The sequence below is a fragment of the Anastrepha obliqua genome, chromosome 1, assembly GCF_027943255.1.
Source record: "Anastrepha obliqua isolate idAnaObli1 chromosome 1, idAnaObli1_1.0, whole genome shotgun sequence".
Taxonomy (NCBI): Eukaryota; Metazoa; Arthropoda; class Insecta; order Diptera; family Tephritidae; genus Anastrepha; species Anastrepha obliqua.
The window spans coordinates 66,964,237-66,978,850 of NC_072892.1; positions in this window are offsets into that span (position 1 = coordinate 66,964,237).

Here is a 14,614-nt window from a genome sequence, read left to right on the forward strand (position 1 = left end):
AAAAAGTCTTTATGGTTTCTTCAGTATTTTCTGGCATTTTTTGTTTATTTTTACTATTAATACACCTCTATACCTTTATTTCATATTCAGTAAATTCAAATGCTTTTTTAAATGTATAAAAGGTTTTAAAGGTTGGGAAGGGTTAGAGAAGTAGATCTAATATTTCTGCTTAACTTCAAAAGGAGCAAAAAATGAGATTTGCACTTTTAAAATATCAAATTTATAAGAACCATCTAAATTTCAATAGCTCTTAAAACAATTTTTTTAACTTACAATTTTGGTAACTTCAAATTTAAAAAAAAAGAAACAAACACTTAACACAAAAATGTTTGCATTTTAGGTGTAAAAACAAAAACACTAAATTTATTGCGAAGAGCAAATGGTTGGCAACACTGCACAACTAGGCTAGTGTGACGTCACGCACACTCTGATGGGCACAATCTAGTTTCTATTATTCTTGACTTTGTATTGTGTAGGCATTTGAGTAGTAAAGTTCTTTCTCCACAAAATCACACTTTATAAATCCCTCATCATATCCTTCTAATGCAGGGCGCAGAATGTTAAGCGATAAAAACATCCAATGCGTTGATTCTTGAAGTACTCGAAAAAAGGAGGAAGCAGAATATCTTTCCCGTCTAGGAAAGATCAATTGGTGTAATTGGCAGGCAAAAAAAAAGCTATAAGGTGACATATTTTTGCACAGATTTTCCCCGATTGTGAAATTAGTAAACAGACACAAACTCGTAATCAGCCTAGAAAAAAATGTGTAACTAAACGCAAAACTTTATAAAAATAATTTGCATAAATAGTTTATCTATCTAAAGTAGCATTGGTAGTTGTGTGGCTGCCATAGATTAACGTCACTAGGTTTTCATGTATTCTCGTCTACACTTTTCTGTTTGTAAATTTGCCAACAGCTGGTCAGTCGGCTGTGTTGAGAGCTTACACGCATACACATTCACTTACAATCACTTACAGGTGTGCATGCATATGAAGTGTGAGTGAGTGATTTAAATGTTAGTTATGGTGTGTTGTTCTGCTCTTGTAGTTTATTTTTTCCCCTACTCTCTTTTCCATTCATATCGCCACATTTAATTAACAAAAACCCCATGCTTAGTCGTTTATTAATTCCAAAGAGGTTTGATCTGCAATTTTATGTACTCGTTTCTGCTTGTAACTTCTTTTCTTTGTTTCGCATAAATTGGCAGTTTTTTTTGGTAGTTTTTCCTAATTGCAAAAATTGTGATCAATGTTGCGCCTAAAAGCTTGCATTCATTTTTCTTCACACACTCGCTACTTCCATTCACAAACGCATTTATAATTTACCCATTAGACAAAAGCTTTCGAAAGGGGTCGCAAAAGATTTTTTTTTAAATCTGAGTAGTTAAGAATGGATTATGAATTCGTTAGAAAAAAATTTATAAATCCATTAACCGACTTTGTAGTAAAATTTGAATGCGATTTTGAACGAAATTCTAAATAGAAATGAAATTTCGAAATTGGCATGAAATTTTGTTTGAAAGTATTTGTAAAAATAGGTTCGTACATAAGCTCTTGCAAGTCGCCGCTCATGAAAAAAAAGCTATAATCTATATTGAAATTAAATCTTTTCTCTATATAAAATTTACGTGATTTCGAAAATAATTCTTATTTGCTTATAAATTATACCCGAAATGTAATATATTTTACTAGTGTACTATCTTTATTTCTTTAGAATTAATTTCCGACCATTTTTCGGCTTGATGGCTACGTCAATAAGCAAAATTGCCGATTTGGGCTGACGAGCAGCCCGAATCCATTCAAGAACAGCCATTACATCCATTGAAAACAACAGTTTGGTACGGCCTATGGGTTGGAAGAATCATAGGCCCATATTTTTTCAAAGACGAGGTTGGCGCCAATGTAACATTGAATGGCGAATGCTATCGCGCCATGATAAACGACTTTTGGGCGACGGAAATTGAAGCCCGTGATTTCCACAACATTTGATTCCAATAAGGCGGCGCTACTTGCCATACTGCCGCTACTTTCCGTGAAACAATGGACTTACTAAGTCTCGTCTCGGACCAGTGGATTGACCACCAAGATCGTGTGATATCACACGTTGGGTTTTTATTTGTAGGAATATGTAAAATTTAAGTGCTTTGTGGATAAACCAGCTTCGATTGAGGCATTAAAAGCCAACATTACAAAAGTTATTCACGAGATACCGACCGAAGTTCTCCGCGAGTTATCCAAAATTGGTGTTTAGGGATGGCCGAATTACTGCGTAGTTTCAGCCAGGATTTGAAAGGGATTGTCTTTAAAAAATAAATGTCATGAATGGTTCTACACAGAAATAATGAAGATTGCCCAATCAATTTGAATTTTCCTTGTTTTATTTTAGTTTAAAATCCAATACCTCTACATTGATCACCGTTTACAAATGTATTTTGAATATGAACGAAATAAGCGCTTAAGTCCAATTTTTTGAAATATGCCTACTTCTGCGCTATCTATATATCAAATTTTGGAATAATATATTTAGCTTTAATAGGTTCAGAATTTCTGCCAAATCCATCATAAATGATTTTTTTAAATATTTCGACCACAGCGATTTCTACGACATTGACAATCATACGCGGGAAAACGGCTATATTCTAATATAATTTTAGTATTAATTAATTTTTTATTATTAATTTTATTATAATTTTAAATTGGGGGTAAATTTTATTTTCATACTTGTTTCGAAATATCAAAGACTCGACAAAGTTGGCATCTCTTCGCTTACTAGGCGGAGACTCGTAAATACACTACATTCATATTTTCATTGCATATTTCTAGACGTCATTAGCCACTTACATGCATATGCACGAGTATATCCGCACACAAGCAGGACTGCTGGCATTCACCTCGGTTAGAATGTTGAACAACTCTCATTCGCATGGCAATGGCATAATTCTGAAAAGCAATTAACTCTGTTGGTGCACACAAATGCACGCATACATATTCATTTAAATTTACATAAAGATCGGAAGTGCTTAGCAACAGGCGCTGGCGGTTGGACAGAGCAGTTAGAAAAATAATATTTCTATGCAAAGTGTAGCTGTTGAAAAGGCAGGTAAAAATATATAGTGCACATAGTAGTAAGAGTGCGTTTCCCTCAAGCATTAGCACGCCAGGAGTTTATCGCATGCATTTGAATTTAACGTTTTTGTGTGTGTGTGCACTTCACTGACTGCTTTGGGAGATAAACCGAATTTATGCAAGCAGCAATTATTAATTTTTTCGCATTACTACGTACAGTACCTTAGCAGAGCAAGTAATTTGTTGAAAAATTGTAGTTTTCTTACACAATTGAGTATATTCGAGTTTTAGTACTGTACGACCTCGGCACTCATCTTGCCACGCACATTTACATTTTCCGATATACACAAACATTTGTGATTGCTTTGCGTTATCTGCACAAATTTGTAATTTTAGAAAGGCTTCAAATGCTGAGTTAAGAGTTACTGGTTATTGCTTGCGGTGTGAAGTTTGCACCATAAATTGTGAATGTAGGATTTTGGAAATTTTGATTGGACTGGCAAACGGTGCCTTGCGTTCAGGGAAAGTATTTTATTTTAACGCCTAGAGATATACTATATTTTTGTTTTTTCCATTTTCTGTAGAAGTACAAAAAATGTTGGGATTTATCACTCGAGAGCAAGCGGAATATGTAGGTGAGATTTTAAGCCAAATTATCCAATTATTTTGGACACCATCTTAAATTTTTCTGAAAATTGGTTTATTTGTGGGCTTGAGTATAATAAGAAGTAAACTGAAAAATTAAAAAATGCATTTTATAATTTTGGGGTTTATTCAATGATGAAAATTTTGGTTTCGGGTTTTTTAAAGCCAAATATTTTGGGTTCTTTTTAATATTTTTATGAAATTTTAGTTTTTTATCTATTTTTTATTTTATTTCCTTTTTTAATTTTTTTTTTATTTTTTAATAGCGGTCGCCCCTCGGCAGCCATGGGAAACCTCTGCGTGTATTTCTGCCATGAAAAGCTCCTCATAAAAACCGTCTGCTGTTCGGAGTCGGCTTAAAACTGTAGATCCCTTCATTTGTCGAACATCATCAAGTCGCACGCCACAAATACTAGGAGGAGCTTGGGCAATTACCCAAAAAGGTCACGCCCATTTTGAAATATTTTTTAGATAATGCAGGTGTAAACCTATAATTATTAATATAATCACAAATAAATTATTAATTATTTCTTTATTACATTTTCAATGTCCTAAAATAATAGTTTGGTTTTTGTAAAAATGTGAAAAGTTTCGATCCAGAAAGAATAATGAGATGGCGCCTATCGTGGTACCGTTACTTTGGCCTCAGCGAATTTGACAATTACAATACGACGTAACCAAGAATGATAGAAAGAAGATTGCGCCCATCAGAGAGTGCCTGACGTCACGTTTGCCAAGATGTGCAGTGTTGCCAACCATTTGCTCTTCACAATAAATTTAGTGCTTTTTTATACTTAAAATGCGACAATTTTTGTTTCTTTTTGTTTTTAATTTAAGGCTACCGAAACTGTAAGTTAAAAAAAATGTAATATTAAACAAAGGAAGGTTAAAAAAGGTTACTCGGAGCAGATTTTAGTGCTAATAAAAATTTCTGGATTCTTATAAAATGTAGTATTTTGAAAGTGAAAATTTATTTTTTTTTCCTTTTGAGGTTATGTCAGAATATTAAATCTTCTTCTCTTAACTCTTCTTAACCTTGGAAACCTTTTAAAAGCGTTTGAATTTACTGAATGCGAATTAAAACCATAGAGATGTAATCGTTTCGTCCGGTCCTCATTCCTTAGTGGGACATAGGGCATCAAGAGGTGTATTCACAGTAAAAATAAGTAACAAAATACCAGAAAATACTGAAAAAACCATAACGACATTTTTACAAAAAGAGTACTGTATTTTGTTACATAACCTGAAATACAGCAAATAAGTCATTCCCTTAACAAAAGAGTTCCTTTTACCAAAAAAACGCATACAAAGTTTTTCAAGTAATTCAATAAAAATTTGGTATTTTATTTCCTTTAAATGCGTTTTTATATCCAAAGCTAGGCAACACTGCAATAGCGGGACATAGATTTGACTGCTGAAAGGAGAAGAAGAAGAAAAAGTTGGAAATTAAAAATGTAAATAAAGCGAGAAATGTCATATTGGCTGATAAGAAATATAAAAAAGCTTATATCACACGCTTTATTGAGGTTCTTACTATTACAATTTTTCACTGCACATTTCATTTTTCCTTATTTTTCACTTATACACTTTCACGAATTATCTTATTTTTGCGTAAATATTCACTAAAACGTTTGGTTAATTAACGCACATTTCAAAAAAGAAACGAATATTCATAAACATCAACAATAACCGCAATTATGAGCAATGTGACCAGATCTTAAAAAAAAGTAAAGTTAAATAAAACTAAGTGAATTATTGAACTAATTCTTAAAAAATTTATATTTTACAAAATTATAAACATTACATTTTAATTATTGTAGAATAGGCGAGAAAAATGTCATGAAGAAATAACTAAAACTCGGAGACTAAATAACAAAAAAATTCTAAACCAAGTTACGAAAATATTAATCTGGCCATATTGGTGCTAAAATCACGTCACTCATTGTCAAATTCGCTGAGAGCAAAGTAACGGAACCACGATAGGCGCCATCTCATTATTCTCCCCATCGTGCGACGTTTACTGGACTATTAGCACCAGTATGGCCAGATTATCATTTTTTTTTGTTATTTAGTCTCGGAGTTTTAGTTCTTTCTTCATGACATTTTTTTAGCATATTCTAATTAAAATGTAATGTTTATAATTTTGTAAAATACACATTTTAGTTCAATAATTCACCCAGTTTTATTAAGGTTTACTTTTTCTAACATCTGGCCACATTGCGTGCGATTGCGGTTATTGTTGGTGTTCTTCTCTTTCCAGTAGTCAAATCTCTCTCTATACTCCATTGTTGCCTAACCTTGGATATAAAAACGCACCAAAATACCCATTTAAAGAAAATAAAATACCAAATTCTTACTTACTTTGTATACGTGACAAATTGTGTTTAAAATGTGCATTTTTTTTTTAAATAATTGTGTTATGGTTATGTACAATTTAATTTATAAATTTTTTTTTAAGAGAAACTCCTTTGTTAAGAGCACGACTTTTTTGCTATATTTGAAGTTATGAAACAAGATAAGGTACTAGTTTTGTAAAAATGCCGTTATAGTTTCTTCAGTAGTATTTTGTTGCTTATTTTTACTATGAATGCCCTATGCCCCACTAAGGATTGAGGACGGGAAGAAACGATTACACCTCAATGGTTTTAATTCGCATTCAGTAAACGCCTTTTTTAGTAACCAAAAATTTCACAAATACATAAATGCAAAAATTAATCCGGTTAGCCTAAAAAACATGCAATTTTTTTTAACTCAAATCGGCTAATTATTTTGCTTTTTCTTGTTAGTTACGGAGCTTGTTCGTTCTCTCATGAGAACTTTCAGTTCTCTCATCGGAACTGTTAGTTCCCTCATGAGAAACCAGCAATAATCGCGCATCATTCCTTCGTCCCAGAAGCCTTGGTAACATGGCTCTATAATTTCATTTGTTTGTAGAATCTTTCTTCAGCTCCGAGATTCTCTGAACAAAAATTCAAATGCGAAGAAAGTAAACTTTGTTCGAGATTATAAAACTATGTTATCACTAACTCATTGTTTGCCGTCTCAATTTCGGTATACATATCTATGTACTCATAACCAGACGTTGAATGTTAGCAACAACGTCGTTGTAGTACCTGCAGTTCTCGTTCAAAAACCCCATCGGCAAGCAACAAAAAAAAATCCAAGAAAAACCCAGCTGGCTTGCGCTCTCTACGGGGAACATATGGTATGGATGTATGTGTGCATGTGTACATATTTGAGTAGTTGAAAATATTCAATATGGCTTTATGCAGATTTTGTCGCACAATTAAAAAAGTTCGAAAGTCAATTACTGAGTACATGCCGGAGAGTACGAGAATATGATTGACTGTGAGGGGTAGATACATAGAAATATTCATACATACATGAAGAGAGATGCATTGCTATACGCTTTAAAACTGTACACCAAAACCATTTGTGGTTTGTGAAATTTTAAAGTCGATATTTGAAAGTGAAGGAGGAGCTGTTTTGGGGGAAAAAAATCTATTTATCTATTGTAGATTCTATGTGAGGATTTTTCCAATAACGTAATGGGACAATGCGTACACTTGTGTTAATATTTTTCATCCAAATTTTTTTTCGTAAATTTTGTTTTAAATTGTAGTTTAGTTTATCGCACGATGTATAATATTTACAAATTTCGTCATACGTCTATTATTTTTAAGATTTCTGAACTAGACACCTGCAGTATATCAACAGACAAGCAATGCAGCGTGTAAAAGCCAACAAAGTAAAGATTTCCATAACTCAAGTTTTTTTTATTTAGTAAAAAAATGATTCATAAACAAAGTTGATGATTAATTTTGCGCCACCTTGTATATCCGTATTTATGTTAACAGTATTAGGAAACCCATTGGTCTTCATATCAGCAGCTGTAAGGAATAAATGAAGGAGTAGATATTTTCTTTGGAAGTCGCATTCCTATTGAATCTTAAATACCATACTCTCCATTCCATGTATGTACATACATGAGTATTTACATATATAGTACGTGTGGATATGATAAGAAAACTTTTCAAAACGCATGTGGATACGTGATATATTTACATACATATGTATGTGTAGGTGAATATGCGACTTTTTGACTCACATGCGTTTATTTATTTTCACATTAAATTGACTCAAAAGTTTAGAAGTTGAAACTAATCAACTTTATATTTTTCAGCAAAAAATAATGTGTTTTATTATATTTTAGATATTGGATGAAATAACTTAGAATAAGCTTTAAAATAATGCTCACACATAAATATCTACATATGTACAACTATGTATTTTGTGAGCTCTAACTCAGGAGATAAAAATTTTCGTCCGAATAATTTACCGTTTATGACAGTTTATAAGATAGCAGGGTTTATTTTTTATTATTAATTTTTATGCAAACTGTGCAGTGGGCAACCGAAGCATTAACCAGGAATATTTTGATATTTTCCCTCTTTTGGACGGGGTGCATTGCATATCTTGAGATATGCAATACACAATCGCACCGAAGTATCCACCACAGAGCCCAAGAATAGATATTCAAAAGTATGACAGATTGGATCACACAATTAGATACAATAATTCGCAGAACCCATCATGTCCTTTATGCAATAACCATAAACTACATTTACGACGTTTCATTGAAAATAGCTGCGGATTGATAGCAACACAATATTTGACTTATTACAACAACATTACATATAATGTTTTTATACTTGTAGTGAAAGGACTTTTTCCAATATCCAACAACGAAATTAACCCTTATACGTTCTCCGTTTTGGCCTACTTCGGCCGTATAAGTTGAGTTTTGAGCTTTGGTGTGCTAAGAGTCTCATAGTAGAACTCCCTCTGTTATGTGTATTTTTAGCGCTTCCCAGCAGAAGAGACAAAAAATACCCATATAGTTAGAAGGTAGAGTGTTAAAATGTTGCCCGTTGTTTTATCCATAGAACTGCTGAACTACTAATATGTAAGAGTCACATTGTTCCCTATGCTTATTCACCATAAAAATGTGCAAAAGGGTAAAAGCATTGACCCCACTCAAAATAGAATTCTGACGAAAACTTTCAGATCGCTCTTCAATACTTTTTTTGGTCTCCTCTATCAGAATCCATTGTCGGAACCTTGTTATTTTTGACGAACTTCGATTTTGTCGTACAGTGTAATTAATGTTAATCTTACTCAGATGGCTCCTGGCTACTGGCTGCATTTTGAATTTCATTAAGAGCACGAAGGCTCGGTTGTTGTGCCAGCAAAAATCGCTGCTGTGATTGAACTGATATTACAAGAACGTTTTGCAAGTTTTTCAAGTATACCTATACTTCTATATTATGCGGCATTATTAACCAATACTGTAAGATATTATTTAACCCGTATATCGTTTAACTTAAAGTACGCCAATCCTTGTTAAGAACACGCCAATCAAGAGGCTAGATAGTATTCAAAGGGCGGCTAGCTTCGGTATTTTTGAAAATTGAATTTTGAAAAGGTTGAGTTAAGGAGCACCAAGAGATTTGGTGGCTTCTAAAACACTCGGAAAAGAGGGTAGATAGTCAAGGAGGAAAGGAGAAAAGTATCAAATAAAGGGATAGGAAAGAATAGAGACAGAGGTAAAGGTAGTTATTATTGTGAGAATTTTCCAGATTCTTTGGCAGTAAATATCCTCCAGTTTTAGAGAACGAATATTACTCATTCTGACGACATCGGAACCCAAAATTCGTAGCCTTGCTCTTGCAAATGCAGGACGCTCATAGAGAAAGTGCTATCCGCTTCCACCAAGCAAGACAGGCACATCGGGTCCTCAATGATTGCAATGGTGGTCATATGCTGTCCCAATGGGATGTGTCGTGTAATAATACCGCCCATCAACCGAACGTCTTTCCTTCCAAGTTTTAGTAGAAAGTTTACAGTTTTCTGTTCGGACTTGTCACAAACACTTTGCAGTTCTGCAGCGTTCTAGACCGGACCATCGCTCTGATTCCAATTATTGCCTCGGGACCCTGTGGCAGAACCGCTGATCCACGGTTGGCCAATTCATCGGCAATTTCGTTTCCTTGAGCGCCGGAGTGTCCAATATTTCCTTATTCCCATATAAGTACAAGCCTGTTCTGTCTTGGGACAGAATTAAGCTTCTTCTTACATTCTTGAAGAATCTTCGAGGTTATTTCGCGTTCTCCAGAGCCTTCAGTGCAGCCTGACTGTCACTGAAAACTCCAGTCTATTTTCCACTCCATCTCCTCTCGATTATCCATTCGGCTACTTTAAGGATGCCAAAAATTTCGGTTTGGAAAAGAGTTGCCATGATATTGATATTTACTACTATTGTTTAAGTACCATCGGGCTTCAGATCTTACTTCATTCTTGGACCCATCTGTAAAGAAGATATCCATCAAACCTCTCTGAATGCATTCTGGATTGTTCTATTGGTCAAGCAATGGATTGCCAAGCATAAATCTAGGCAATCTTAGAAACCCTTTTAGTGTTGTATAAAAGCGTAGTCACATTTACAGAATTCTTCTTTTATCACATAGTACAGTATATTTCCTTTAATCTACCCTGTAGGGGCATCATCATCATCAGGTCAGTCTATAAGTTCGTCCGCTTTTTAAAGATGGTTTTAAAACTAATAAAAAAGATGTTTAAAGTATTTATTAATCAATAATTATTATAATATGTTTTTCTGCAAATTTTTAATTCCCTGCTCGAAAAATTTTTTGTCCTTGGAGCCAAAATACGCTTTATAGCTTCTTTTGAGGAGTAGTTCTTGTTACTCATATAGGATTGAAGTCCACGGAAAAGGTGATAATCACAAGGTGCAGTATCCGGAGAGTATGGTGGATTCGGCATTAGCTCCAATCCGAGCTCGTTCAACTTGCCTAAGGTTTGCCTTGCGGTATGAGGTCTTGCGTTGTCGTAGTGAAACAAAACTTTGCGTCTATTCACTAAAGACGGTCGATTTTTGTTAAGTGCCTCATTCAGGTTTGATAGCTGATGGAAATAATAATCAGCAGTTATCGTCTGGTTTGGTTCCAGAAGTTTATAATAAACAATACCAGCCATATCCCACCAAATAGACAGGTGAATCTTCTTGGGGTGAAGGCTATCTCTAGGGGTCGGTTCTGGTGTTTCATCTTGATCTAACCATTGGCATTTGCGAACAGAATTATTGTAAAGGACCCATTTTTCATCGCCAGTAACGATACGGTTCAAACTTTCATTTTCAAGCCATTGCAGCAGCTGAGAACACACATTCACTCTCTGATGAAGGTTGGCGACGGAGAGTCTATGCGGAACCCATTTTCCCAAAGAGTACCTTATCTTACTACATACATTACCTCAAATTTAGCAAAAAAGTCGTGCTCTTTACAAAAAAATTTCTCTTAACAAAAAACTCAAATTAAATTGCACATAACCATAACACATTTATTAAAAAAAAACACATTCTAAAGACAATTTGTCACGTATACAAAGGTCTTTAAGTAATTCAATAAAAATTTGGTATTTTGTTTTTTTTAATGGACGTTTTAGTGCGTTTTTATATCCAATGCGAGGCAACACTGCAGTAGCGAGAGAGAGATTTGACAGCTGAAAGGATAAGAACACAAACAATAACCGAAATCGCGGACAATATGACCAGATGTTAAAAAAAGTAAAGCTTAATAAAACTGAGTGAATTATTGAACTAATTTTGTTTTTGACGGCGTCATCTTTTTAATAAGTTAGTGCGTTGGAAGTTACATTCCTAGCTGACTTTCAGTGAAAGCTTGGTAACATTCGGCTCATTGGAGGCTAAGTTATTGCGTCTAAAGTGTCAGTATGTTTGCGTGATCGGTAAAAAAATGAGTTTCGAATAAAAAACTAATATCAAATTTTGTTTTAAAATCGGTAAAACGTTTACCGAAAAATTTGAATAGATGATTGTCTATCTCGTGCCAGAGTTCATGAGTGGCTTACACGTTTCAGAGATAGTCATAAGGACTTATGTAAATGACAATGAACATACGGGCCGCCCAAAATTAGTAATCACCGAAAGCTCCATCGAAATTGTTCGTAAAATTAAGAAAAATAAACCGAAATCATCGTTGAAATTCATGAAATCGGATTTGAATATCTCCAAAACATCGATTTATCGCATTTTAACTGATCATTTGGGCTTACGAAAGGTCTGTGCACGTTTCATTACGCACAAGTTAACTGAGGACCAAAAATTCCTCAGAATTCAACATTCGAAAGACCTCATTAAAGAGGCGGGAAAAGACGAGAACTTGCTTCAAAACATTGTAACTGGTTATGAAACGTGGTGTTTCCAGCTCGAACCTGAAACTAAGCGTCAAAGTGCCGAATGGAAGGCCTCAGACGAGCCACCACTCAAAAAATCGCGTTTGGAGAAGTCAAAAATCAAGTCGATGCTCATTTGTTTTTACGATTCCAATAGAACTGTCCACAAGAAGTTCGGGCCTATGGGCCAAACCGTCAATGCAATTTTCTATCTTGGCATTTTGAAGCGTTTGTTACGTAAGTGCTCTTGAACTTATGTGGCTGCCGGGAAACTGTGCTCTTTAAAGCAATTCAGTCAGAATGGCTCTATAGTGCTCGCCATTCATCGTAGTAGCAGCTCCTTTCTCATTTCGAAAAACTAAGGACCGAAGCGTGTAAATCGCACGTGAAATGGACGAAGTGCACTATGAACTTCATTTTGTTTTTTGATTTGTTTTTTTTTTTTTCAAAGAAAATTTCCACAAGCGTTGGAAACGTTGTTCTGGAGTTAAACGATTTGTGCTGGCTTGCCAAACCTTACTGAACAATAATAACAATAACATAGTTTGCCATTCCCAGCTGTCAAATCAAAATTATTGATATCGATAGTTCTCATACAGCTAAAAGAACACCCGATACAAGGTGGCGCAAAATATATTAGCTTATCGGAAGATTTATAATTTTTGCAAATGGCGTTTTTTGCCTCGTTTTGTCGCGGAGTATAGAAATGCTTGTTTTATAGCTACTAAATATTGGTTTTCATGGACAATATTTTGAAAAAGGAAAAAACCACTTTTATTATAAATAAGTTTTTTTACTTATCGACTTCAACTGATGGGCATGGACTTTTTCCTATCATTTTATAAAGCTAAACTTTCACTCGTCTATTATTAGTTATACTTATTTACAATTTAATATTTTTTGAATTTTCTCCTGCCCATTGGAAAGCCCGAATAAATACATACATTTTCACAAGTGTGATTCACTAACACATTTGAACGATACTCGCATTGTTATCTTTCCTTAACCACAATTTTAACGAATTCGCTATTCGGTAACCCATTTCATAACGAAAATCGATAAGACAAAATCAGCGAGACAACAATAATTAGCAGTTTGAAATAAAACGTTGAAATTATACTAACAAAAACTTGTTAAAATAACGCGAATATGTTTTTCGGGTATTTGACTTATGACTAATCGCGTCGAGAGGAGGTGATCAGCCCTTAAACAGTGGATCGACGCTTGTTCCGGGTTGTGGGCAATCTTTTCCACTTGGCTCCAGGGAAGTTCCAATTACTATTCCGGTTTATTCCAGACTTTATCGAATACCTAATTTCTCAGCTTAGCCGCTATTTCCGAGGATTCAGACAAACAGCGATTTTAACTGAGAAACAGGTAAATCTTGTAATCCTCAAACTAATTCAATTCTAAATTCTGCTTTTATATTACTAGGTTCTAGCTGCACTGTCCGTAGTTGAGCAATGGTGAATATCCATGAGTCAGTCGTCCGTTAGCCGTAGCATACGAGTACATCGTGTAAAACGTGAGGTTTCCTAAGACCTAAGTGGAGCGGCAAACGGCAAAAGAAATTTGTGATCAAATTCCTTGGCTGGGGCGCTGCTCCTTTTAAAAGCTGTCGATTATATTCTAAAGAATTATATATATATTAATATATAAAAAGTGTTAAGGGGTAGTCAGAGGCCCAAAAAATTATGATAAACATAGCACACATACATCATCTTTGGCAAAATTTCAAAAAAAAAGTTGTCGTTGCTTGTGTGGAACCCGTTTATCCTTGCGGTGATCATCACAAGTCCTTGCAGATTCATCTAAAATCAATCGGACCAGAGAAATTAGTTTATTAATAGCTAATCTTGTGCTTGATCGAATTTTTTTTTCAAAATTAACAATATGGCGGCCTCAGGAAATATTTTTCAGATTTTCGAGAAAAAACCGACAATTAATTGTTTTAAAAAATCGAAATGTTTGAAAAAAAGAGGTTGTCTGTAAAGTCGGTTTACTGACGATAGTTTAACGTGACAACGTCATAAGAAAATACTGATGGAATGGTTGCAATTTTCAAAACAAAATTTTTATTTTATTTGTTTGATAGATATTTTGTATGGATATAGAGGAGGAGGTAAATGGAATTGCAATGGAATAGGTCAAGTTACATTTACACAAACGTGAAAAATGACGAAACATTTATCAAATTCATGAAAGATATGTTCAATTTCGATTGTGCATCAGACGTTAATAAGTCAACAACACTAAGAGCAACATCATCGATTTGCCTTTTTCAAGACACTTTACACTCGAAACACTCCCTTTCATTTCCTACTTTTTCTATCATCGTCCTATTCTCAACAGAGAAATGGTTCATTACCATGCACACAGGAAGAAGGCATATGCAAATACAAGTATGTGAATTTATATACAAATGCGCATATACATACATATATATACATATATATGCTCACTCAACTAGGACAGAGCCAGATGTCGAACGTTGCCGAACGCGGGAGCTGATTGTGCTCTTTGTCGTTCGTTCCGCGCTCTCGCTTGCAGTTCAAGCACATTAGCTTACATTTGCTTGCGTACGGAATAGATTCGTATATTTGATATGTCCATATGATTTGTATGCATC